The following is a 27822-nucleotide window of genomic DNA, read 5'->3' on the forward strand; positions in this document are numbered from 1 at the left end:
GCCCAACTCAATGACAGCAAACAGGAGTGCCTAGTCCACACGACTGCCTTTCTCCCCGACAAAGCTCCAGCGCTTTCCACAAATGTGCGGCAAGCAGACCCTGACCGCTGAGTCTTTTCGAGGCAAGAAGTTGCAACCCTGGAGGAAAGCTACAGCATTAAAAAATGCTGCCTTGTTGCTCAGGCGTTAATCCGCTCAGCAGCCTCGCTGAGAGAGAGAGAGAAAAGATGCCAGCAATTCTGCTCCCGGGTTTTCCCCGCATTTGAAATACTGGGTGCTGTTCTGGTCGCCTCACTGAAAAAAGGATATCTTAGACTTGGGACTCAGCTATACAGCTGCAAATAAAATATTTTAAGTGTGTTTTCAGGGCAATATACAATGTGGCAGTAGGTGGCGATGGTGAGCCTTACGGAAAATTCAACGTCTCTTTTTAAAAAAGCATTTTCACAATGTTTTTTTTATGTGTGCAGATTCCACTTCAGAAAAGGGGGTGAAGAAAGGTTGCAGCATCTCGGACTTTTCAGGTTAAAGGTGAGGAACAGGCCACATGGTGGAAGTTTGTAAAGTGACGCCTGGCAAAGAGGAAGTTGCACTGAGCAACCCCGTGCCTCAATATTTGCCTGAGAAATAAAATCATGCCATTTTAAAAAATTGTCACTATTATATGTCCTTTCGATATGCTTAGTTTGTGAGATATCTTTTCGAGAAGGGCAGTTTGCCAAACCCAGCTCTGAGTACCTTTAAGAAGGGGGATTGGGCACATTTTTCAAAATAAATAAAGAGAAGGTACGTCAGTGGCTCTTAACTGAATGGAGCCTCCAGAGCTGGGAGCAATATACCTCTGGGTCCCAACCAGGGCCGGATTCAGGTTTGATGAGGCCCTCAGCCTCAAACAAGGTAATGGGGCCCTTTATATGTCCAGCTGTCCTTTGTCAGCAACAAATGGTCGCTGTTTTCTGTCTTGAATATATGCTATATGGTAATTTATGGACCTCATAGGTACCTAAAGCCATTTGCACATGTCACCTTGCAGCCAGTCCATGCAGAATGTAGGCACCCTATACCTAAAGGAGCAAACCAGTGATATTTTGGGGAGCAGGCGACCAGGCGGGGCCCATGACTTACATCACAGGAGCCTACACAACACAAAACACGGTTGCTGTATGTAGGTTTTATTTTATTTGTTTTTTATCTTATATTTTGGAAATGTACATCCAGTGTTTTTTTCTTTAATTTTTTTTTGGGGGGGCCAAGAGAGTGGGGCCCTAAGTTATAGCTTGTTCAGCTTATATGTAAGTCCGGCACTGGTTCCAACTTCTGGCGATGGACAACAGGGGACGACCATTGTGAGGCTCACACAAGAAGCCTGCTAGCCTCTGTGTTGAATTGCACAGTGGAGAGAGAGACGTTTTTCTCCCTCGCTAATAACATTAGACCCATGGATATCCAGCGAAGCTGAACGTTGGAAGATTCAGGACAGATGAAAGAAAGTCTTTCTTCACACAGCAGAGAGTTAACCTATGGAACTCACTCCCACAGGATAATAATAATAATAATAATAATAATAATAATAATAATAATAATAAATATTTATTATTTATACCTCGCCCATCTGGCTGGGTTTCCCCAGCCACTCTGGGCGGCTTCTAACAGAACACTAAAATACCATAACCTATGAAACATGAAAAGCTTCCCTAAACAGGGCTGCCTTCAGATGTCTTCTAAATGTCTGGTAGTTGTTTTTCTCTTTGACATCTGATGGGAGGGCGTTCCACAGGGTGGGTGCCACTACTGAGAAGGCCCTCTGCCTGGCTCCCTGTAAACTCACTTCTCGCTGGGAGGAAACCACCAGAAGGCCTTCGGAGCTGGACCTCAGGGCTGGACGATGGGGGTGGAGACGCTCCTTCAGGTATACTGGGCCGAGGACGTTTAGGGCTTTCAAGGTCAGCACCAACACTTTGAATTGTTCTTGGAAACGTACTGGGAGCCAGTGTAGGTCTTTCAAGACCAGTGTTATGTGGTCTCAGTGGCCGCTCCCAGTCCCCAGTCTAGCTGCCACATTCTGGATTAGTTGTAGTTTCCGGGTCACCTCCAAAGGTAGCCCCACGTAGAGCGCATTGCAGTAGTCCAAGCAAGAGATAACCAGAGCATACACCACTCTGGCGAGACAGTCTGTGGGCAGGAAGGGTCTCATCCTGCGTACCAGACGGAGCTGGTAGACAGCTGCCCTGGACACAGAATTGACCTGAGCCTCCATGGACAGATGTGAGTCCAAAATGACTCCCAGGCTGCACACCTGGTCCTTCGGGGGCACAGTTACCCCATTCAGGACCAGGGAGTCCTCCACACCCGCCTGTCCCCTGTTCCCCAAAAACAGTACTTCTGTCTTGTCAGGATTCAACAAGTGACCTAGATGGCTTTCAAAGTTGAGTGGACAGCTAGTAGTTACCATGGCTGTGGGGAAGCCAGAGGGTGAAATGCGTCTGAATGCCAGTGGCTGGAAAATGAAGGAGGGAAGAGTTGCTCCTGTGTTCGAATCCCGCTTATGGGAATCTGGTTGGCCCCTGTGATAACAGGACTGGAGATGGTCCTTCTCTCCTTCTGTTCACAGAACAGCCCACGCAATTCAGAGCTGTGCCGTGTGCTAAGACATGCCAGATGGCACCGGGGGGGGCGGGGGGGACGGGCTTCCAGAGCACACACGCGCTGCAGCAGAAAGTGAAAATACGCCCACAATGCAGAAGCAACCAAAATAGAGAAAAAGCAAATTTTACTGGGAGACGACAACAAATAACGGAGTCTCCCCAAAGCAGAGTTTTGCAAAAATCTAGTTCCACACCGCCTGACAGCCTGTCCCATATTTGTCACGCTCCCCAGTGGGAGGAAAGCACCCGAGATCACGAGGGTTGCAGGGGGCAAACTTCCTGGCCCAAACAGAGCACTGCGACAAATTTCATCTCAAGCAAACCGTTCTGTCTAAAGTACACTGCGACAAATTTCATCCAGTATTTCCTATGTGAGTGAATCAGGCAAGGAATTTCCAGGGTAGCAAAATTAGCTGCAAAAAGCCAGCTTTTCTTTCAACAGGCAACACAGGAAACTGCATTATATCAAGTCAAACCTTTGGCCTGTTTAACTCAGTATGCCTACTCTGACTGGCAACGGCTCTCTCGGGCAAAGAGTCTGGAAAAGCTGGCGAGCGAACTTTCTCCACCCAAGGCTCTTACCACTCTGCCAAGTTCCACATATTACGAACCAAAACAGAGGCGCCAGAAGAGAAAACCCGGGATATTCCTTAGGAATTTGCCCAAAGCAATGCAGGTCAAAGACGCTTCCCAGCTGTTGAGATTTTCCTGCCCGTGCCCTCTTCGACACATTTTCGGTACGAAGATCATGCCAGCTCTAAAACCCACCAGGAAGAAAAGCCTTCCTTGAACAGAAAGGTGCAAACAAACTCGCCCCAAAGATCCCTCGAGCGAGCCCCAGGGTAGATTCCCCCAAAACGTTTATTTTAAGAAAAAAAGGCACTGTGGCACCAACCTCTGGGCTTCACCTCCTTTGGCAATGTCTGAGTGGGTCTGAGCGATCCATTCCCCCTTTTACTGAAGGCTACTGTGCTTCCTGTCAAGAGCAAGGGAGTTTCTGCTTACGAGACCTTTCCAATTGCAGAAATTGCAGATGAGGAACTTGAAAGAGGGGGGGAGAGAGATTGAATATTCGGCAGAAAGCGTTTTGCAATTAGCTCATAGCAGAAGGAAGGTTGGCGCGTGGGCATTCCTGTCTCCTAAGGCCCCAGAAATGCAGAAGAGCCTTTTTTTAAAAATAAAATAAATTAAAAAATGATTGATGGGTGAAACTGGTTGGAAGAAACAAACACTTGACAGACCTTTAATCCTAACAGTTTGGACTGCTGGTCTTCAAGGCTCTGGCAAACTGCCCTTCTTGAAAAGGTATCGCCTACACTAAAAGAATCGAAAAGGCAGAGGTTGAATCACATGCAAGAGATATCGCATGCGTGTGTGGGGGTGGATTTCCTTTCTTAAACAAACTTTGAGCCACAAGGTCATTCAGTGCCACCAGTATATGCAAATGTCAAACTCATTTAAGACCCCCGTAGAAACTTTATTCTCAATAAGGATGGCGCTCACAGATGGAGAATGGATTTATTTTGTAGCATCTTTCTTATTTGTGAAGAGAATCCCTGTATGAGTTAATACTTTATTAAGCCTTTGGAACTGAACTACAGTGGTGCCCCGCAAGACGAACGCCTCGCAAGGCAGAAAACCCGCTAGACGAAAGGGTTTTTCGTTTTGGAGGCGCTTCGCAAAACGAATTTCCCTATGGGGTTGCTTCGCAAGACGAAAAAATCTTGCGAGTCCCCACGGGTTTTTTCCGCTTTTTTCCCCCTTTTCCTAAGCCGCTAAGCCGCTTATCAGCCGTTCCGCTGATAAGCCGCTTAACAGCTGATCGCTGAAAGCCGCTAGACCGCTGTAGCGCTAATCCGCTAAGCTGTCAATGGGCTTGCTTCGCAAGACGAAAAAACCGCTAGACGAAGAGAATCGCGGAACGGATTCTTTTCGTCTTGCGAGGCACCACTGTACATCTTTGGACTTGTTTTTCCAGGCACTCCACGGTCCAAATTTTTTATTCCTTCCTTTTCTTTTTTGGCGGGTTATGTTTGTACATTTTTTGATGTTAACAAAATCAATTATTTTTTAAAAAGGAGGAGGAGGAACAACGGAAAAGTTAAACAGGTTGTGGGGACAAGGAGAAAGGGTGCAGTTCAACTCATAACTCCTAAAGAACAGCTATTAAACAGTAATCCAAGCGGCTCCATTGACCCCTGTTGATGATTTGGGGAACAATTCACCAGGATGTTCTCCTGCACACACACCCAAACACACACACCCAGTGCAGACCCTCCAAGTGTCCCTATTTTCCAGTGACAGTCCCAGATTTACAGAAGCCGCCCCAGTTTCTGACTGGATCCTGGAATGTCCCGTTTTTCCTTAAGACATCCCTATTTTCATCCAAGAAATGTTGGGAGGGTGTGGAGTTCTGCAACCCCCGAGCCAAGGAGATAAGTAACTAGACAACCTTTGGAAGGCATCTGAAGGCAACCTTGTCTAGGGAAGGTTTTTAAAATGTTTAATGTTTTACTATGTTTTTATCTACGCTGGAAGCCGCCCAGAGAGGCTGGGGCAGCCCAGTCAAATGGGAAGGGTATAAATAATAAAATTGTTGTTGTTGTTGTTGTTTGTTGTTGTTAAGGGAACAGTGGATGCTCAGGTTGCGAATGTGATCCGTGCGGGAGGCACATTCCCGTGTCTGCGCATGCATGGGTTGCGATTTGGCGCTTCTGCGCATGCGCAAAGAGCAATTTAGCTCTTCCACGCATGCATGACCGCCGAAACCCGGAAGAAATCCATTCCAGGTTTCAGCGGTCCGCAACCCGAAAAAACGCAACCTGAGGAGGCTGTAAACCGAGGTATGACTGTATCCTGATTTTCATTTGAGAAATTTTGGAGGGTGTGGAAACTTGATGGCTGGGACCCTGACCAAGAGTTTTGCCAGAGGGCTCAGACATTCCAGCCGCTGAACACTGGAGCCATTCAGCCCCCGCATGTCTGCTTCCAAATCTAATCGAAAAAATCATGAGAGCTACAGGTGGGGGGAAATGATTTTTCCGCAAGCCGGGCAAGCCACACAAAACGACGCAGAACACAGCCACCTTCTAAGCCGGCGCTTCTCACAAGGGCTCTGCTCTACGTCCACAATCACCTGTTGAACAGGTGAGCCACCTGTTGCCAGGATCTGCAGGTGGGGAGACAAATGCTGTTGCATTCAAGTCCTCCTTGCCAGCTTATCACTGGGGCATCTCGCCAAAGAGTTTGTGCCCCAAACCTGGATCTTAGCATCGAGGAAATTCTCTTTCAACACCATCTTTTTCCTTGCCATCAACCTCTAATTGGATTTTGAAGACAGGTGAAACTAATTGTTACTGCTATGAATTTTATTGCATTATTGTCTTCCTTGGTGGGTTGCACACCCTCCAAATCAGGGCTGGATTTAGGTTTGTCGAGGCCCTAAGCTACTGCAGGTAATGGGGCCCTTTATATGTCCAGCTGTCCTTTGTCAACAACAAATGGTCGCTGTTTTTTGTGTTGAATATATATGCTAGATGGTAATTTATGGACCTAATAGGTATCTAAAGCCATTTGCACATAACACAATATGTATTTTATCAAAGTAATTGTTGAACTGAAAGACAATTAAGAAGTATATTAATAGTGAAATACAATTAAGTATATTAATAGTGAAATAATTATTAAGCTCTAAGTTAAAATGATTTTTGATTCATAACAAACTTAATAATGCAAACACATTGGCATTTGGCAATAACAAAAGTTCCTTTAGAAACACAATTTACAGAGACTCATCATCTAGTCTCTAAAAACCAGTCTCTATGCAAACAGTCCATGCAGAATGTAAAAAGGTAAAGGTACCCCTGCCCGTACGGGCCAGTCTTGACAGACTCTGGGGTTGTGCGCCCATCTCACTCAAGAGGCCGGGGGCCAGCGCTGTCCGCAGACACTTCCGGGTCACGTGGCCAGCGTGACAAGCTGCATCTGGCGAGCCAGCGCAGCACACGGAACGCCGTTTACCTTCCCGCTGGTAAGCGGTCCCTATTTATCTACTTGCACCCGGGGGTGCTTTCGAACTGCTAGGTTGGCAGGCGCTGGGACCGAGCAGCGGGAGCGCACCCCGCCGCGGGGATTCGAACCGCCGACCTTTCGATCGGCAAGCCCTAGGCGCTGAGGCTTTTACCCACAGCGCCACCCGCGTCCCCTATGCAGAATGTAGGCACCCTATATATAGAAAGAAGCAAACCAGTGATACTTTAGGGAGCAGGCTAGCAGGCAGGGGCCATGACTTACATCGTAGGAGCCTACACAACACAAAACACTGTTGCTGTATCTAGGTTTTATTCTATTTGTTTTTTATCTTATATTTTGGAAATGTACATCCAGTGGGGCCCTAAGCTATAGCTTGTTTAGCTTATAAGTAAATCTGGCACTGCTCCAAATGTCCCAATTTCCCCAGAAAGTCCCGGAATTACGAAAGCCATTTTGGCTTCTGATTGGATCCCGGAATGTCCCCATTTCTTCTGCCAGTGCTACTGCTGCTGCTGCTGAGCTCTGGGAACAGGTTGAGCCAACACTTGTCCCAAGGAACAACAGTGGCCGCGAGGGAGCGTCTCATGGCCTCTCCATAGCGGCTGCGGCTAGCCTCCTCCCCTGGGCAGCTCATAGCAGCATGGCTGCCGCTGCCAAAACCCAGCCCAGTGCAGAGGTTGGATGGCCATCTGTCATGGATGCTTTAGCTGAGATTCTGGCATTGCAGGGGGTTGGACTAGATGACCCTCAGGGTCCCTTCCAACTCTACAAATCTATGATTCTACCAAAGATTAAAGTAAGATCAGGATTAAGGGGTTTTCTCAAGACGGTGTGTGTGCTGTGTCCCCTTGGTGATGGCACTGACCCTTCTTCTGATAGGAAATGCTCTGCAGAAAATAGGAGGAGGGTAAGATGGAGGGGGAGGGAGGTGGGTGGCGCTGTGGTCTAAACCACAGAGCCTCTTGGGCTTGCCGATCAGAAGGTCGACGGTTCGAATCCCCGCGACGGGGTGAGTTCCCGTTGCTCGGTCCCTGCTCCTGCCAACCTAGCAGTTTGAAAGCACACCAGTGCAAGTAGATAAATAGGTACCGCTCTGGCGGGAAGGTAAATGGCGTTTCTGTGCACTGCTCTGGTTCGCCAGAAGCGGCTTAGTCCTGCTGGCCACATGATCCAGAAGCCGTCTGCGAACAAACGCCGGCTCCCTCGGCCTGTAGAGCGAGATGAGCGCCGCAACCCCAGAGTTTTCTGCCACTGGACCTAACGGTCAGGGGTACCTTTACCTTTACCTTTACCAGTTGGAGGGGGGAAATGAGAAATGTCCCTATTTTCATCTGAGAAATGTTGGAGGGTATGTCCTTATTGGGCCGTGCAAACCGCTATTCTGAATAACACTTTGTAATAGGGTAAGGGGGGGGCCACTGAGGACGAGTTGATGGAACCAAGGGGGTGCTGGCCTGAAAAAGTTTGGGTTCCCTTGCCCAAACTTTTTTCAAAGAGGGCCAGATTTGATGAACTGAACATACGTGAGGGCCGACCAAAGCTGTTGAGCTTTTTTCAGATTGAAGTTTACCCCAAAATTGTTGAGTTGTTGTTTTTCCGCATTTACTCTTTTCTTTAGAGTTGAAGGTACTGAACTTTTTTAAGAATTTTACCCAAGGACATATGCTGCCACCAGGGCCAGATTGAATCGACCAGTGGGCTGGATTAGGCCCCCATCCCCTTTCAATCTGCAAGGAACGCTCTTTGCTGCAGGAAGTTTTACCTTCCAGAACATAATGCAATTTGGTTCATTTGCTGCTGCTGCTGTTGCTGCTGGGGTCAGGATCCGCTCAGTTGTGTGTTGCAGGGCCGGATCCAATAGGGCAACGGCCTTGACCCGCGTTTCCTGCTCCAGGAAGTGCATTAAGACATGATCCAGCACCAGGCAGGAAATGCATGCGAAAAAACGACAGGCACTTACTGAAGCGGAGAGAGAGGAGCAACGCCTCTGCTTTCATTTCTGTGCTTTGCTTCCGCCAGCGAGGGCTCGGCTCTGGGCGAGGTGGCTGGATCAGGCCAAGGGCTCGTCCTCTTCTCGCAGATGCCTGTGAGAAGCCAGCAAGCAGGATCCGAGCACAAGAGCCCTGCATTTTCCAGCAACTGGGATTCTGAAGCAAAGGGTCAAATCCAGCCTTCCCATGCCCTCCTTCCCTTGGCCCTCCTTTGCTCCTGAGCGGGTTGCCCACAAGATGCCGTTGTTGTTACTTCACATGCCACATCCCTTTCCATGTGGTGCACAGTTCAAATCCCCACCCAGACCATGAAGCCTGCTCCGCTCTGGCCTTGGGCCAGTCACTGCCTCTCGGCCTGTCCTACCTCGAAGGGTCGTCGTGGGGCTAAAAGGTGAATGGAGAGAATCAAGTGCGCCACTTGGAGCCCCTGGAGAAATATTAATAGCAAGTATCTGAAGGGCTAGAGGATGGAGCAAGCTTCTTTTCTCCTGCTCTGGAGGCTAAGACCCAGATTCAAGTTATGGGAAAGTAGATCCCAAGTAAACATCAGGAAGAACTTTTTGACAGCAAGAGCTGTTTGACCGTGGAACAGACTTCCTCCAAAGGTGATGGACTCTCCCTCCTTTAGAATAGAATAGAATAGAATAGAATAGAAGAGTTTATTATTTTCCCCCAGCTACTCTGGGCGGCTTCCAACAAAGTATTAAAATACAGTAGTCTGTTAAACATTAAAAGCTTCCCTAAAGAGGGCTGCCTTCAGATGTCTTCTAAAAGTCTGGTAGTTGTTGTTCTCTTTGACATCTGGTGGGAGGGCGTTCCACAGGGTGGGTGCCACCACCGAGAAGACCCTCTGCCTGGTTCCTGTAACTTGGCTTCTTGCAGTGAGGGAACCGCCAGAAGGTGCTGAACCTCAGTGTCCGGGCAGAACGATGGAGGTGGAGACGCTCCTTCAGATATACTGGACCGAGGCCGTTTGGGGCTTTCAAGGTCAGCACTAACACTTTGAATTGTCCTCGGAAACGTACTGAGAGCCAGTGTAGGTCTTTCAAGACCGGTGTTATGTGGTCTCGGCAGCCACTCCCAGTCACCAGTCTAGCTGCCGCATTCTGGATTAGTTGTAGTTTCCGGGTCACCTTCAAAGGTAGCCCCACATAGAGCGCATTGCAGTAGTCCAAGCGGGAGATAACCAGAGCATGCACCACTCTGGCCAGACAGTCCGCGGGCAGGGAGGGTCTCAGCCTGCGTACCAGATGGAGCTGATAAACAGCTGCCCTGGACACAGATTTGACCTGTGCCTCCATGGACGGCTGTGAGTCCAGAATGACTCCCAGGCTGCGCACCTGGTCTTCAGCGGCACAGTTACCCCATTCAGGACCAGGGAGTCCTCCACACCTGCCCACCCACTGTCCCCCAAGAACAGTACTTCTGTTTTGTCAATCTGTTAGCCGCCATCCATCTCCAACTGCCTCCAGACACTCACACAGGACCTTCAGCGCCTTGGAGGCTTTTAAACAGAGGATGCCAGGCCATCGGTCAGGGATTCTGTAGCCGCAATTCCTGCATTGCAAGGGGTTGGACTACATGACCGCCAGGGTTACTCTTCACTCTCTCAAATGTCACAGAGAGGATGTTTAGAAGGTTGGTGTTCAAGCCCACCCAGGGACGGCTGTGGGCAGGATTCCTGCAATTCAGGGGGGTTGGACTAGATGACCCTCGGGGTCCCTTCCATGTGTGTGTGTGTGTGTGTGTGTATGAAATGCAGTTAATAATACAGTGGTACCTCGGGTTACAGACGCTTCAGGTTACAGATGCTTCAGGTTACAGACTCTGCCAACCCAGAAATATTACCTCGGGTTAAGAACTTTCCTTCAGGATGGGACTACAAATCGTGCTCCGGCAGCGCGGCAGCAGCAGGAGGCCCCATTAGCTAAAGTGGTGCTTCAGGTTAAGAACAGTTTCAGGTTATGAACCAACCTCTGGAACGAATTAAGTACGTAACCAGAGGTACCACTGTAATGATGATGTTTCCAGGCAGTGTCAAAGTGAAAAACCTATTACAAAAATCCATCCACGCGTGGTTAAAATGCATAATAAAACCATTCCATCAAAATGTTAGATGCATCCATAATTAAAATGTACAATAAAGAAAACCCACTGAACCAGCGTTAACAATGAAAACAATTGGAACAGGATGTTCGGGTCAGGAGATCAAGGGAAGGAGGCTGTTTTCACAGGTGTGTCTTCCCAAGCTGAGGGAATGCCAGCACTGATGGACGCCCTGTGTTTCAGAAGGGAGAGCGTCATGCCAGACCTTAGAATCATAGAATCTGACGAGTCTTAAGAGTTGAAAGGGACTCCTAAAGGTCATCTAGTCCAACCCCCGGCAATGCAGGAATCTCAAACTAAAGCATCCCTGACAGACCCAACCTCTGCTTAAAAACCTCCAACGTGGGTGAGTCCGTTCCACTGCTTAACAGTTGAGAGAGTTCTTCCTGAATCTTGGCATCTCTGTTCTTCTCATTTGAAGCCATGGATTCGAGTCCTGCCTTCTGGAGCGGCAGAAAACAAGCCGGTTCCATCTTCCACGGATCTTCTTCTGACAAGATTGCCAACAGCCCCATCCAATCCTTTCCACGTGGATTTTTTTTTTGGGGGGAAGGGTGCCAAACTGGCACAACAAGAGACCTTAAAACCTTCATTGGAGGATTTAAGCAGAGGTAAAGCAATCAGTGACCATTATCAGGTATCCCAGCAGACAGGATTTCTGCTGTAAACGGCCTCCTTCTGTGATGCATGTATGATGTTTTTGGGGGTGGTCTTGGGCTCCAGGGTGGGCAATTTCAAAAGTCTACATAAGGGCTCGCACACCATTGTTCGGGGTTCCTTCTCCCTCCTGCGTGTGGTGAGTGTTGCAACAGTTTAATAAAGATCTTACTAGCCTCTTTGCTTCTCAATATTCTCTGGTTGGCCTCTGTTATTTTCTCCCACCGACAGGGAACCCACTTAAGGACTCTAAATGGGCTCTTGGGTACCCCATAAGGGAAAGGGAGAAGAGGTTTTTTTATTATAACACAGATGACCCCCATACTATATTTGTGCGTCTGGTTCTTCCTGCCTTTGCAGAACCTGACATTTGTCCCTATTGAAATTCCTGTTCTTAAGGGAGACCTACTAAACAGTCACAGGACCTGCAATCAGAGAGCCAGGCGAGGTGGAGCTGGTTATTTGAAATTCTGCCAGTGTGATAGGAATTTTGAGGTCTTAGATATATGTTAAATGTTCATAAGTGTACCAACCAAGCGCGTAAATAGATCAGCACAGGAAGACCGACCTGAAACCATTTTGATTCCCAAACTGAGCAAATGTTTTCTCTGCAAGGTCAAAGGAAAATGGAAAAGCCTCCCCATTGTCTTTTCCTTCACAAATCCTGTCTTAAGGGCTCATTTAAGATATGAATAGGGTGTGAGCCTGTGACCTGGCTCAGGAAATAAGTATTTATCATTACAAAAGACTGACCAGGCTCCCCAGGCAATCCAATCAAGTGACCATTAAACAGGTAACCTGGCAGACAGGAGGTAAACACACCACTCAGATTTCTGCTGTAAATCACCCTTTCTGTGATGTAGGTATGATGTATGGAGGGGTGGTCTTGGGCTCCTGGGCAGGGAATTTAAAATGTCTATACTGTATAAGGACATGTGTGGAAGTGAGAGCTGGACCATAAAGAAGGCTGATCGCCAAAGAATTGATGCTTTTGAATTCTGGTGCTGGAGGAGACTCTTGAGAGTCCCATGGACTGCAAGAAGATCAAACCTCTCCATTCTGAAGGAAATCAGCCCTGAGTGCTCACTGGAAGGACAGATCCTGAAGCTGAGGCTCCAATACTTTGGCCACCTCATGAGAAGAGAAGACTCCCTGGAAAAGACCCTGATGTTGGGAAAGATGGAGGGCACAAGGAGAAGGGGACGACAGAGGAAGAGATGGTTGGATGGTGTTCTTGAAGCTACCAGCATGAGTTTGACCAAACTGCGGGAGGCAGTGGAAGACAGGAGTGCCTGGCGTGCTCTGGTCCAGGGGGTCATGAAGAGTCAGACAAGACTAAATGACTAAACAACAAAACAAATACTGTATAAGGACAAGCACACCTTTGTTCTGGGTTCCTCCTCCTTTCCTGAGTGTGAGGGGAGCACCCTGTTGCAACAGTTCAATAAAATCAGGTTTACTAGCTGCTTTGCTTCTCAATATTCTCTGGTTGACCTCTGTTATTTTCTCCTACTAATAGGGAACCCACGTAAGAACTCTATACAGGCTCTTGGATACCCCGTAAGGGGAAAAAGGGCAGATTTTTTTTTACGACACCAGCCGGGGCACCGATCCGCAGCAATCACTCTGCCTGACAGCCCCTGAGGGCTGACTCATCGACCAGACGTCCTGTACCATCCTGTGAGTCACCCAAGCCATCCTGGCTTCCAGTCGGGAGGCCTCTGGCCCACCCCCTGGCCTGCCCCAGCCTGCAGTGACTCGGGCCAAACGTGAGCCCTGCCAGGAAGGCTCGCAGCGGTGACGCCAACCAGTGTGGGCAGTGCCAAGGCACAGCATCCCGTCTGCGGTTAACGGTGATTTATTTTAAGACGGGAGACTCACAACTGCCACTTCCCCTATCCTGGGAACCTGGCCCTGCCGCTGCAGAGCTGGGGAGACATTGTCCACCAGAGGGCCACAAGCTTCTGGGGGCCACATTGACTGTGGGGGCGGGGTCAGGAGGGAAAGTAGGCGGAGCAACAAACATGAATCTTAACTGTGAACAATAGGCTAGCTTCCAAACATACACATAATTTTAAATTGGTTTTCAATTTAACAAATTCAGTTCAATTTCAATGCAATACTGCTGTGAGATTTTGACTTCCTATCCTCACTTCCACGATGTTTCTATTCAAATCATTCATCGCCTACCATATACGTAATAATTTCTCTAACGCGTGTATCTTACAGTACATTCCTTTCATCATTCTCCTTCCTTTGCTTATATTTCAAGTCCCGCCTGCGATTTCATTTGACTGCAATCTTTTCTCAAATGACAAACCTAGACAGCATCTTAAAAAGTAGAGATATCACCTTGCCGACAAAGGTCTGTATAGTAAAAGCTCTGGTTTTCCCAGTAGTGATGTATGGAAGTGAGAGCTGGACCATCAGGAAGGCTGATCGCCAAAGAATGGATGCTTTTGAATTATGGTGCTGGAGGAGACTCTTGAGAGTCCCATGGACTGCAAGAAGATCAAACCGATCCATTCTGAAGGAAATCAGCCCTGAGTGCTCCCTGGAAGGGCAGATCCTGAAGCTGAGGCTCCAATACTTTGGCCACCTCACGAGAAGAGAAGACTCCCTGGAAAAGACCCTGATGTTGGGAATGATGGAGGGCACAAGGAGAAGGGGACGACAGAGGACGAGATGGTGGGACAGTGTTCTCGAAGCTACCAGCATGAGTTTGACCAAACTGCGGGAGGCAGTGGAAGACAGGAGTGCCTGGTGTGCTCTGGTCCAGGGGGTCACGAAGAGTCGGACACGACTAAAGACTAAACAACAATATTTTCTCAAATAATCCGAAAAGGGTCTCAATTCTTCTAGAAGTGTTTCGTCTTTATTCATCTGAACTATTCAAGTCACTCAATCCACTGAGCCAGCGAACCGAGTCCTGGGTTCGAATTCTTAGGAGTCCCGAGATCAAGATGCTCAATCTAATGTCCCTCACGGGAAGGACGTCTGAGCGGACAAAATGAAGTAAAACAAGGACAAGGCTCAGTGTGACCCAGGCTTTCACCCCGAGACACATTTTCAGCGCTTCAAGTATATGGAGCAAAAAAATTAGATGGTGCATTTGCAGGTAGCCACCACCTAGTGGCAACATTTCTGCTCTCAAAGCCCTGCCCAGATTCTGCTGGCATCCCATAATTCCACGGAGCAAGTGCCATTACCCAGCACTGAGCACAGAATCCCTCCTCCTGAAAATTGCAGAGGTTTTTGTTAAATAAAGTTTACCCAAGTTTTCTTTTCCTCCTCCCTTCCAGTTCCTTTTTCCTTTTGTGTTGTGCATTTTAGATAAGCCAGTGGTTTTTTGCAAGTCGCTCTAGCAGCCCTTTTGACCCAAGAGCAAGGGGGGGAAACAGGTCAATGAAACAGGATTATGGCACTGCAGACAGGGTTGGCACCTTGGGGGCAGCGTCTGGCACCCGAAGCATATTTGGTATTCTGCTTAGCCTCCTTAAAAACAACAGTATATATGCCAATTCGCTTCCTTCGCAGAATTAAGCTCCACTTTGGCACAACATCCTGGAATTTCTATTTCGCTGCTGTCGTTTTTATTTTGTCTCTCCCTCTGCCTCTCTTTCTTTTCAAACTGCAAAGAGCCCTGAGGATAAGTGGGAGATTCCTCCAACCTTCCAAGATGAGGAGGATGATAGGAATATTGACAGAGAAGGAAAGAGCTGGAAGGCAGGGGTCCAGAGCTGAACCCACCCCCCCGGCCTCAGCCCTTGAAGCTGGAGGTCAATGGGGCAAACCTCTATTTTGAAGCCCGTGGGATTTGCGGCACAGAAGGGGTTACTGATGCATCTCTTTGCATTTTGGGTTTTTAATGTTGCATATACATTTTCCCCAGAGCAAAATAAAAATCTTACTGTGTTTTAGTATGACCTAAACCCCTAAACCCTTTTCTTGCGAGGAATCCTATTCGGAATAAGGGAATTTCTCTTTTAAAAAAGGGAAATGTTGACAGCTATGCCTAAACCATAGGTAGGCAAACTAAGGCCCGGGGGCCGGATCCAGCCCAATCACCTTCTAAACCCGGCCCGCAGATGGTCCGGGAATCAGTGTGTTTTTACATGAGTAGAATGTGTCCTTTTATTTAAAATGCATCTCTGGGTTACTTATGGGGCATAGGAATTTGTTCATATTTTTTCCTTCAAAATATAGTCTGGCCCCCACAAGGTCTGAGGGACAGTGGACCAGCCCCCTGCTGAAAAAGTTTGCTGACCCCTGACCTAAACCACTTAGGGATGCAACATATTAAGCAGTGGGCAAATATCCCCAGGGATGATTAATATAACCACTCGCCTGCCATTTAGGAGGCGATCCGATAGCCATCTTCAAGTATCTGAAGGGCTGTCACACGGAAGAGGGAGCAAGCTTGTTTTCTCCTGCTCTGGAGGGTATGACTCGAACCCGCGGCTTCACGCTTCGAGAAAGGAGATTCCGACTAAACATCAGGAAGAAATTTCTGGCGGTAAGAGCTGTTTGACTGTAAGACAGGAGGTCGTGGGCTCTCTCTCCTTGGAGGTTTTTCAGCACAGGCTGGACGGCCATCTGTCAGGGATGCTTTAGCCGAGATTCCTGCATTGCGGGGGGTTGGTCTAGATGACCCCTGGAGAGCCCTTCCAACAATCCTACGATTCCCTTCCTTCCCTCCCTGATCCGCTTCTTTCAGGAAACTTTGTGGGCACACAGTCACAGCTGCTAGGACCTCCTCCTCTGCCTCCCACCCGGAATACCATACGATACAATACGATACGATACAATAATCTTTATTGTCATTGTCCCATACAGAACAACGAAACTGAAAATCTGCACAAGATATTCAGAAACCAACAGGCATGCTATCCCAGCTATCCCAACCTGGTTAGCCCCCGAAAAACTCCAATACCCAATTTTTAAATACAATATACTCCCATAGAGACTACCTTACACTGCGTTTAAAACCAAAATCGCATTTGGATAGAAACTGTTTCTCAGGCGGCTAGTCCTAGTCTTTATAACCCTGGACCTTCTTCCAGAAGGCAGAAGCTGAAAGAGATCATTTCCGGGGTGCGCACTATCCTGCGCTATCTTTGCAGCTTTCTTATGGCATCTGGAAGCATAGATTTGATCCAAGGTGGGAAGAGGGCACCCAATTCTTCTCTCCGCAGTCTTTACAACCCTGGACAGCATTGTTTTTTCCCTGACCGTGCAGCTCCCAAACCACACACAGAGACCAGAGTTAATACACTCTCCACAGTACAATGGTAAAATGCCATCAACAGGTCCTCGGAGAGATTGTTTTTCCAGAGGATTCTCAGAAAATATAACCTCTGCTTTGCTCACTTCATCAGGTCTTTGCTGTTTTCTGCCCAGGTTAAGTCTCCAAACTGTGCAAACCCGTCACCCATCCACGCCTCCCCTTTCCTTCCATTGACCCCCCCCCCTCCTGCTCCAATTCCCGGGGAGAGGACGGCAGGAGAGCACAGTGCAAAGAATTCTGCTTCTCCCCCCCCCCCCCCATCTCCCTGCTGCGGCCTGTGAGTTTTTCTTGCTGCCCCATTTACCGCTTGGCATGCCGCCCGCCTGAGAATTCCCAGCAGTAAATTTCCACTTGGACTTCTTCATCCAGCCACAGAAAAACCCCTCAGTTTTGCAGATCTGCATGTGTTCCACACACAAACCGCTTTTGCTTTGCCTCCCTGACCTGCTATTTCTCTCTGTGCAGGGAGTTCCTCTTCGTTTGTCGAAGCAGGGGGGGCATTTTAAAAAAAGGGCAAACCCTAAAAAGTCGTATTTCATCAGGCAGGACATCCCCGGGGGAAACCCATAGGTCTTGCTGCAGCCTGAAGATGCTGTTAATTTCTCAGAAATATGAACAAACCCGGCTTCAGGGAGCCAAGTATTTAAAGCATTCGTCTCATTTGTTTTGCACTCCCTGCACATCAAGTCAGTTCTTGTTGTAACATCCAATTCAATCATTAGTCACTTGAGAAGGCTCTTTATTTTATGAGGCTGTGAACCCTGGTTGTTGTTTTTCACTCTCCTCCCCCTTTCTCTCTCTCTCTATTTCAGAATTCCTATTGGTTTATTTTAACCTCATAATAAAGTCTCAAAAGGCAAACATCTCTAAAAGTCCCAAATGCTGCAACCTTTCCTTCCTTATCCCCTCATTGAGCTTTTTTTAAAAAGTCAAACCCAGGACCGGATTTAGGTTTGATGAGGCCCTAAGCTACTGAAGGTCATGGGGCCCTTTCTATGTCCAGCTGTCCTTTGTCAACAACAAACTGTTGCTGTTTTTTGTGTTGCATATATGCTAGATGGTAATTTATGGACCTAATAGGTTTCTCAAGCCATTTGCCCATGTTGCCCTGCAACCAGTCCATGCAGAATGTAGGCACCCTATATATAGAAAGGAGCAAACCAGTGATATTTGAGGGAGCAGGCTAGCAGGCGGGGCCCATGACTTACATCACAGGAACCTGCACAACACAAAACACGGTTGCTATATGTAGGTTTTATTTTATTTGTTTTTTATCTTAGATTTTGGAAATGTACATCCAGTTCTTTTTCCCCCTTAAATTTTTTGGGGGCCCCCAAGAGAGTGGGGGCCCTAAGCTAGAGCTTGTTTAGCTTATACGTAAATCCAGTATGGGTCAAACCCCAAAGTTGTTTAGTTCTTTTTACTAAAACACCAAAAAACCACACCAAGTGATTTCTTCGATTGACTTGCCGCCTTTTGGAAATCCACACCCACGACGTTAATTCTGCCTTTGAAATCCAGGTAATGACCGGGAATATCTGAATGTAACGGAAGCCCTACCTTATCTGAACCATTTCCATTTCCAATATCCTTTTTAGTGGAGGCGACCAGAACGGTACATAGTGCGGCATCCTCAGCCCACCCCGAATCGGTCCACTCTGCCCCCTCAAATCCCCTGCCCTCCACCTCACCCTCCAGCCTCTGCCCTCGTTCACTATAAATACAGCGAGCCTGGATGTCCCTGTGGCTTCTGAGAAATCCCTGGCTCTGCGCCCTTCGGAGCACCGCCTTCGGGCACCGTTCCAGCTTCCTTTGACCAGGCCCTGACCTGCAGCCCCTAATAACGCTTCTCTCCCTGAAGCTCCATCTTCCTCTCTCGGAAGACCTCCCTTGCAACCCGGCCTTCACAACTTGAGACTAGATTGCCACACCCACACGCGCCCACTTAACCGCTTTAATCCTCAGAATCGGCACAACTCGTCTCGAGAGACAATTGAGCGTGCCTCCAAGGATGAAGTCAAACTGTTGGAGAATCACAGCGCCTGCTGTGGCTGCAGAGGCCGGCAACTTGGAACTCCTGCGTCCCGTGTTAGCAGTGTTGCTGTGTTAGCAGCAGCGAAACGACCTGCAAGCCTGTCTGGGATCCTGAGCTGCCCAGACGACAAGATGTGGTCCAAAGGAAAGAAGAGCAAGACATTTGGCACCAGCTGGGTTGCAGGGACGCGGGTGGCACTGTGGGTTAAACCACAGAGCCTAGGGCTTGCCAATCAGAAGGTCGGCGGTTCGAATCCCTGCAACGGAGTGAGCTCCTGTTGCTCGGTCCCTGCTCCTGCCCACCTGGCAGTTCGAAAGCACGTCAAAGTAGATAAATAGATACCGCTCTGGTGGGAAGGTAAACGGCGTTTCCATGCGCTTCTCTGGTTCGCCAGAAGTGGCTTAGTCCTGCTGGCCACATGACCCGGAAGCTGTACGCCGGCTCCCTTGGCCAATAAAGTGAGATGAGCACTGCAACCCCAGAGTCGGCCACGACTGGACCTAATGGTCAGGGGTCCCTTTACCTTTACCTGGGCTACAGGAGTTGCTGGAAGGAGACAGACAAGGTGCCACGCAGTGGCTGCAGCAACCAGATGATTATGGGCTGGCCCTACCATTAGGGCAAAAGGAAATAGGGCAGGAAACGGTTAAACACTTTCATTTTTTAGTTATTTTGTTTTTGATTGGGTTTAGTTGTTGTTTTCCCCTCATTTGGGTACCAAAATGACGTGGGCCGCCTTGAGAAGGAAACAGTTGGGGGGGGGAGCATTTCCTCTGCCTCAGACAGCAAAATATCTTGGCTTGGGCTGAAACCTACTAGATAGACCCTAAGGGAGAAAAGGATGCAATTCCTTTTTAAAAAAAAGGGGTGAGGAAAATGGGGGCAATTGCCCCGCGACCCACACATAGAGGTCCCCCACTTCTACTTTGACAAGACACGCATTCCAACAGAGAGGGGGGGGGGAATGTGGCGTTCACCCTGGGAGGGAGCCGGATGATAAGGAGATGAGCTTGGCTTAATATGGCACACTCAAGTTGCAGTGGATTTCAGGTACAACTTCTTTAATGTTAACTTCAGTGCTAATAATGCCAAGGCTATCTGTGAGTTTGCCCAGTCTTTTTAAAACCCTACAAGTTGGGGGTCATCGCTGCCTCCTGTTCCATACAGTGGTACCTCGGGTTACATACGCTTCAGGTTACATACGCTTCAGGTTACACACTCCACTAACCCAGAAATAGTGCTTCAGGATAAGAACAGAAATCGTGCTCCGGCGGCGCAGCAGCAGCAGGAGGCCCCATTAGCTAAAGTGGTGCTTCAGGTTAAGTACAGTTTCAGGTTAAGAACAGACCTCCGGAAATAATTAAGTACTTAACCCGAGGTACCACTGTAGTTTAATTATGGTAATGCATGAAGCAGTCCATTACTATATTTTATCTCTTCTGCATTTTCCAACATTATATATATATGAGAGAGAGAGAGAGAGAGAGAGAGAGTGTTCCCTGGCCACTTCCTACAGGCCATGCATGATTTTACACATTTCCACTCCTTTCTCAGCTTTTCTCTAAACCAAAACATTGCAAGCTTTCCTGTTTTCATTCTTTCACCTCCTCCTGCGTTTCCTCAAATGACTGGTGCAACCTTTGTTTTCTCTTTTATTCTGTGAACTTAAATCGTTTCCACCACCCTTGGCAATTCACACACAAGTGCAGATTCCTGGAGCCAGCATTGGAAGCCGAAGGGCTAGACATGTCACTTCGTGAAAATGCCCTCGCAGATGCAGACCGATCCAAACCGAACCGTCAGAATCTGAGCGAACGAACAGCGCAGGGAATCTCCCTCCAGCCCATAAAACCAAAGGCGTAATCAAACCACCGCCCAAAGTTGCTCATAAACCAGAAGGCCAAACGGAGTGGATTAAGCTATTAAATATGAAAAGATAAGGCGAGAGGGGCCTTCCTCAAGAGCAAAATGAAGGAACCGCAGCCGAGCCCCATCAGAAAGGGCGCTCTATTCTCCGCCCCTCCCAGTCTGGCAAGAGGAACAGACCCCGATTCATCCCGATTCATAAAAGAGCACGCAATAAATGTTCAAAGGGAGGAGGAAACGCAAAACACAAGAGAGGGGGACATGCGTGGGCACCCCCAGTTTTCACCGAGCTTGTGCAGGAGACCTTCCTAAGGCATTGCGCCTGATGGGGGTCAGTCTGATTTCTGAAACCCTTGCCGCCTCCCTGGGCACCCCAAACGCAAGCGGGGGGCAGCACCAGTCAGCTCCCTTTGGCCTCTTCCTAGCGCTGCCTCCCTAAGGCTGGAACATACCGTATTTTTTGCTCTATAAGACTCATTTTTTCCCCTCCTAAAAAGTAAGGTGAAATGTGTCTGCCTCTTATGGAGCAAATGCAGGCTGCGCAACTATCCCAGAAGCCAGAACAGCAAGAGGGATTGCTGCTTTCTCTTGCTGTTCTGGCTTCTGAGATTCAGAATATTTTTTCTCTTGTTTTCCTCCTCCAAAAACTAGGTGCGTCTTGTGGTCTGGTGCATCTTAAAGAGCGAAAAATACGGTACATTTCGGGCTCTTTATTATTCTCTAAAGGGCCCTGAAGACTGGGGTGGGGGAGGAAAAGAGGGAACCCCACTTCTGAGCCCCCTTCAGTCATCCCAAGAACGTGAGAGAGATGGAGCGAAGAGGATGTTTAGCCTGGGCAACAGGGAACAACTCACCTGGCAGCAGGCAGGAAAGGGGCGATGGCTTCCTGGAAATCAAAGCAAAACCTGGCACCGATCCGTCCCTGCTGACCGCGCGCTTCGCCAGGGAGCAGCCAGGTCCCCTTCGGCCTCGTAGCAGGAACAGAAATGTTTGTGGGAAGGTCTGAATGTAAGGGGAATTTCTGGCCTATTCTTCCGGCAGACAAAGAGCCTTTTCTCCCGGCTCTCCGCGCTGGGTGAGGGTGCCCTGCTAAACTTCTCCTGGACTGGGCACAAAATCCCAGCTCTCTGAAGTGAATCTCAAGCAAAGGGCCACATCCAGCCTTCTATCTGCGGGGGCCAAGATCAGAAGCTCAGCCTCCTTGAACATCAGAGCGACCCTTTATTTTCAGCCTGCAGAGAAGGGGGAGTCAGGCGAGCAGAGGGTTTGGGGGCCCTGAGAAAGCTTCCCAAATCTGACACAGCCCTGGGCGCCACAACACATCCATTCATCTTTCAAGGGCCCCGTGACTTTTCTCAATTATGTTTCAGGAAGCCAAGAGCAGCTCCAGAAGCAAGGAAGCTGTAACTTTGGACTCTCCAGCCAGAGATAAAAAATAAAAAATTCCCAGTCACCTGGTGGTCACAAAGGCAGAAGGAGCAGCAACAACAAAAGACCTGGAATTTCTTTCCATCCTTGGTTTGCTGCTGAATTCTTAAAACTGCCCAGAATTTCGTTGTCCCCGAGAGGGGGCAATGACAATAAAGATATTATTATTATTATTATTATTATTATTATTATTATTATTATTATTAATTTGGGAGCATTGTCCCTCTAACCCCAGATATGCGCACAGCAGTGAGATTGTCGGAGCTGACTTGTTTTCCCAGCTGCAAAAGGGGAGGCTGGAGGGCAAGCCTTGATTTGTGAGCCCGGCACCAACCGGAAGCCTCAGGGATGCAGCTTCCAAGCGTGCAAGCCAGGAGCTGTACATCTCTCCTTTGGCACCTCTGCCAGGAACAGCTGTGGCACGCAAGCCAAGGCTTGCATCCCAGGACCCAGCGATGGGCACGTGAGTCTTGGCTCCTGCTGAAGGCTCTGCAGGCCTCGTTTCCCCTCGGCTACCTTGCACAAGCGCCAGTGCCAAGAGGAGGCCGATGTGGCAGACATGCCAAACCTGCCTCCATCTCCTCCTGCTCCTGCTTCAGCCGGCTCTCGGTTTTACCAGTGCAGCTCTCTCGGAAAGGCATGCCAGCTGCGCCCTTAAAATTTCCCAGCTTTAGCAAATCTGAGCCGTCGGAGGCTTCAGGTAAGGAGTCAGCAGCAGAGAACCTGTTTCACACGCAGAAGTTAAAACTACGGAACCCCCTGCCACAGGATGCAGCAACGGACCACCGAGCCAGATGGCTTTTGTTAGCAGAGAAATCTGAGGGATCCCTTGGACAAAAAAACAAGGACACCAGCCAGGAATACCAGAGCAAAACAGCAGCCAGTAGGCTTGGTCTTTACTGAAGACTGTCGCGACAGGACTCCCACCTGCCACAAGGTGGAACAAGATGGAAGCCCCAAACAAAAGAGAACCCAAACTTTTATTAGCTGCTCATCCCCATGTTACACCCCCCAAAACTACATCACTCATACATCATGGTTACATCATGAAAGGGGAGGTTTGGTGGCAGTGATCTGAGCATCCTGGACCCTGCCCCATGCTTCCCCTTGCCCTCCACCAAACACCCATCAAGTGTAACAAAAGAGATATTTCCATTTCTCTGTTTCCCAGCCAAGTTCATCACACCTTTTTATCTTCATCTGGGTTTGGTATTTCTGGAATGGCTACCTGTCTGGCACTCAGGTATCAGGAGGCCAGGGATTATCACTCAGGCAGAGGGGCTGCTGAGTAGCTGAGCTCACATGTCTAGATGAATTTCTGAAGTTTCCCCAGTGAGCCGGTACATAGACACATTTATCAGTGAATTATTACATTTGGTATTGTGCAGCAAAGGCCCTTTGAATAGATAGGTAGAAAGTGTGATGAAGTGTTTTGTGGGCACAAATCACAAAAGTCACAAAAGCGATTTTGCTGATTTTGGTAGTAGGCTGCATGTGCATGAGATCTGCTGGAGGGGCAACACCCACCCCCCAGCCTATACAGAAATTCCTGCAACAGTTTGAAAAGGGACTGGACAAATTGATGGAGGAGGATAAAGCTATTGGTGGCTACTGGCCATGATGGCTAAGCCCTGACTTCATAGTCAGAGGCAGTGATGCTTCTGAATACTAGTCGCTTGGAAACCGCAGGAGGGGAGAGGGCTCTTGGGTTCGGATCCTGCTCGGCCCCTGTGAGAACAGGATGCTGGAACGGATGGGCCACTCGCCTGATCCAGCCGGCTCCTCTGATGTCCCAGGTTGGATTCCTGGCATCTCCAGGTAGAGATGGGAATGTCCGCAGGCCAAAATCCTGGAGAGTCCCATGGCACTCAGTGCCAACTACAGTAAGCTACCGTATTTTTCGCTCCATAAGTCACACTTTTTTCCTCCTAAAAAGTAAGGGGAAATGTCTGTGCGTCTTAAGGAGCGAATGCGTGGTCCCTGGAGCCAAATTGCCCAGGGGCAAAAAGCAGATCGTGCTCTTTTTTTTAGAAAGAGGAAAGGGGGTGTTGAAACAAAGCCACTGAGCAGCTGATCGGCAAGCGATTGGGAGGGAGATAAGGGATGCTAGCGATAAAGTAGGCTGCCTGGGAGCAGGGAGGTAAAAGCACATGGATCCTCAGGATTTTTGCATTGGGTCACCCCAAATTCACCATCAGATCACATAGCATGTCCATGGCTATAGCCTGCACCAAAAAAATCACACATCCACTGTTTCGTGGGGCAGCAATGGTGCGAAAACGTGGTTACAAAGCATGGATCCACATGGATCCTCAGAATTTTTGCATTGGGCTACCCCAAACTCACCGTCAAATCACATGTCTGTGGCCACAGCATGAACCACAAAAATCATACATCCACTGTTTCGTTCAGAATATTTTTTTCTTGTTTTCCTCTTCTAAAAACTAGGTGTGTCTTATGGTCAGGTGCGTCTTATGGGGCAAAAAATACAGTAATTTGACCCAGCAGCCGGCTCATTTCAAGGCTGCTTCCTGTGGTCCTACACACTTCCTGTCAGGTCAGATGACCAAGAAAGAGGCAGTTTTTACACAGCGGTTAAAACCTTTAACACAGTGTCACAGCCCCCCAATGAGCTGAGAAGTCTATTTAAGAAGTGTTTGTGTTTTTTTCGTGTAAATTTATGCCCTGAGATCTACAGATGAAGGCCAGTACAGTATACAAATTTAGTAACAACAACAATAATAAAATCAGATTGCAGTCTAAAGGATTCACAATTTCACTTGCAGCCATTAGATGTCCACCTCTAAAATCAGCATTCCAAAAATGTAGGGGTTTTAGAAGAGCAAGTCGCTAGTCCTCAAGTCTTCAGAAACATGATTGGAGAAAACCCCAAAGGACCCACAGACATAACGAGAGAAGCAGGTGTTAACAAATACTGAAATCACACGAAGGAACAGAAATATTCCAGCAAAGGTAGAGTTTCACCACTTTGCGAGACCAAAAAGGGCATTAGCCACAGCATGGCTGACCCAGGATGTTTTTCTGCCTCAAGATCAACTGCACCCCATGATGTCTAACACAACGACCCTGCGGAGGAGGCCCACAAATCACAATGCTGCTCCAATAGGCAAGTCTTTAAAAAAAACCCACACATGAGCAAAGCTAGTAATGGGGAAAGTCCCTTCCCTGCCCCACCATGTCCCCCACTCACTGTGGGAAACACCCCCCCCCCCGGCCACCTGCCAGGGATGCTTTAGTTGAGATTCCTGCATCGCAGGGGGTTGGGCTAGATGACCCCTGGGAGCCCCTCTAACTCTACAGTTCTCCGATTCTATAAGCAGCAGCACACATTTGCAAGTCCCCAGAGTAGCCGAGACCCAATTACACGCACTTAAAATGATTTTCCCCTCTGCAGCTGGAGGCGGCTCCAAGACCTATTTAAAATCCCCCCCCCCAATGCAAACCATTTCTTACACATTTATACTTTAAAACGCAACTAGGACACAAAACCCTAGTTATTCGGGCATTCCAGCAAGAAGCAAGAAAGGGATTTTGCACAGGCCTCGGCTGCAAGCAGAACTGGGGCTATTGAATTCAGCAAGGCTTACTTGAGGGAGGAGTTTAAAAGGTCTGGGAAAATGCAAACATAGGTTTATTTCCAAGCAAAGCTCAAATAAATATAAACAACAGCAGTGCTATAAGGTCCGCATCCCATAATGTTCCCACCTTCGCTTTGCTGAAGTGACACCTCTCCCGCAGCAGAAATATGAAGAAGCCCACTTTGCAGAAATGTCACAGCCTGGACCTGTTTAAGGAAGCTTTTAATGTTTGATGCATTACGGTATTTTAATATTTTGTTGGAAGCCGCCCAAAGTGGCTGGGGAAGCCCAGCCAGATGGGCGGGGTATAAATAAATTACTACTACTACTATTATTATTATTATTATTATTATTATTATTATTATTGCCTCTGAGCCTCCCTGTTTGACAGTCCTCCCCAACTGGGCATCATCCAGCTGTTTTGTACTACAAATCCCACAGATGCGCTAGCCGGGGCTTCTGGGAGTTGTAGTTGCAAATGGCTGGAGGGCACCAGGTTGGGGAGGGCTGGTTTACGAGCTGTTTCCCCCCCCCTTTTGCAGGGGGTTGGATTAGATGACCTTTGGGGGTCCCCTCCCAGCTCTGAAATTCTACAGTCCCAAGAAACTTTCATCTTATAATGTATTTCTATCATAGTATATAAAACAGACAGAACAATCAGAACCTCATTCGCGTGTAATCCTCGTTTGGCTCCTGCATCCATTTCACCAGCGGGTCACTAGCAAGCGGGGGGGGGGGGCGGTGCGAAAGCTCCCAGAAATTCAACAGGGGAAGCTTCTCTGAATGACAAAAGCGAGTAAAGGGGGGGAAACTTCCCCTGTTGACTTTCTGCCTGCCTCGCAGAAACTCAGCAGGGGAAGTTCCCCCCCCACCCCGCGCTGCTCCCCACTGGTGTTTGGAACAAGCTTTCCCTGTTGAATGTCTGCCTGCTTTGCACAAACTCAGCCGGGGAGAGCTTCTCCAAATGAGGACTGGCCGGGAAGGAGAGCTGTGCTAGAAGCTCCCCCAGCCCCTTGACTTCCCCCGAGGCAGGCAGAAAGCCAACGGGGAACGCTTCTCCAAAAGGTGAACGGGTGGGAAGCTGCCCCCGTCGAATGCCTGCCTGCCTCGCAGCTCTTCAAGGCTCCGCTGCCCCGCCGGAGGCAAAGGACAGCAGCCCCGCCGCTCCCAGCACCCGCGATCCACTTACCGCCGCGCCGACTCCTTCCCCGGCGCCTCCTTGCGCTCTCGGCCGGCGGAGGCGGCGCCTGGGCGGGGAGACGAAGCGCTCGCCGCCGGCCAAGCGCCTCCCCGGCCGGCCCTCCTGCCTGCCTGCCTTCTTTCCTTCCTTCCCGGCCGGCGGACGAAGGGCTGGCTAGACGCTGCCGCCTTCCCCCTTCTTTTTCCTCCTCGGCGGAGACGCGTAAAGAAAGGAAAGGCGCAAGAGGAGGGCAGAGGAGTAGTGCAGGCGAGGCGCTTGCTGCTCCGCAGCTGCTGCTCCTCCTTCGCGCGCGGGCTCCGCTCCTCCTCCTCCTCTCCTCCTCTCCTCCTCCTGCCTCCTTCCCTTTCTCCGCCGGGGAAAACTGGGAGGGAACTTCCCCGCGGGAGGTTTTGCACCTAAGGCAACAAGGCTCCTTGGAACTGGGGTTCCCCTCCCCCGCCTTGCACTGTACTCCGTTAGTTAGAGCGCGCCGGTGCTGATAACACCAAGGTCGCAGGTTTGAGCCCCCTAAGGGACAGCTGCGTGTTCCTTTTTTCTTTTTTTTCCAAAAAAAATTATTGATTTTCCAAAATTTACAAACAAACATAAATCCTAACTGTAAATATTCCAGTCTTAATAACATTGTTACGTGACTTCCTCGAATCCCCCTGGCTGAGTTCCAATATATATCATTGTAACAGTTTTCCGAAAATTTCTCATAAAATTTACTTAATCCATTAACGTCTTTCTTTCTTTTCATATAGAATTTAAACATGTTATTCTATAGCATCACATATTTAAATCCTAAGCCTATCTGGTGTTTGCAAGTTTTTCTATTTAAATTATCTTAACATATTTAACTAAATAGTCTTTAAATTTCTTCCATTCCTCCTGGTACTCCTCCTCCTTCTGGTCGCGGACTCTTCAGTCAGGTCGGCTAGCTCCGAAAAGTCCATCATCTTCATCTGCCATTCCTCCACTATTGGGACTTCTTGT

The 27822-nt window shown here is 48.7% G+C and overlaps 1 protein-coding gene across 7 annotated transcripts in view; it reads right to left on the reverse strand.

Moving 5' to 3' along the window:
* The window catches only part of ARAP1 (ArfGAP with RhoGAP domain, ankyrin repeat and PH domain 1), a 138930-nt gene extending 111819 nt beyond the window's left edge, over nucleotides 1-27111 (reverse strand). The window contains exon 1 of one of the 7 annotated variants that reach the window (XM_053385330.1): nucleotides 26836-27111. The gene's annotated coding sequence lies outside the window, so the exon portion shown is untranslated. Of the gene's footprint in view, nucleotides 1-3540; nucleotides 3614-21473; nucleotides 21743-26835 lie in introns of those variants that run through there. The other 6 variants (XM_053385333.1, XM_053385335.1, XM_053385329.1 and 3 more) reach the window with 6 other exon arrangements.
* Between the last annotated feature and the right edge of the window lie 711 nt (nucleotides 27112-27822).

Source organism: Podarcis raffonei, chromosome 4, assembly GCF_027172205.1.
Source record: "Podarcis raffonei isolate rPodRaf1 chromosome 4, rPodRaf1.pri, whole genome shotgun sequence".
NCBI lineage: Eukaryota > Metazoa > Chordata > Lepidosauria > Squamata > Lacertidae > Podarcis > Podarcis raffonei.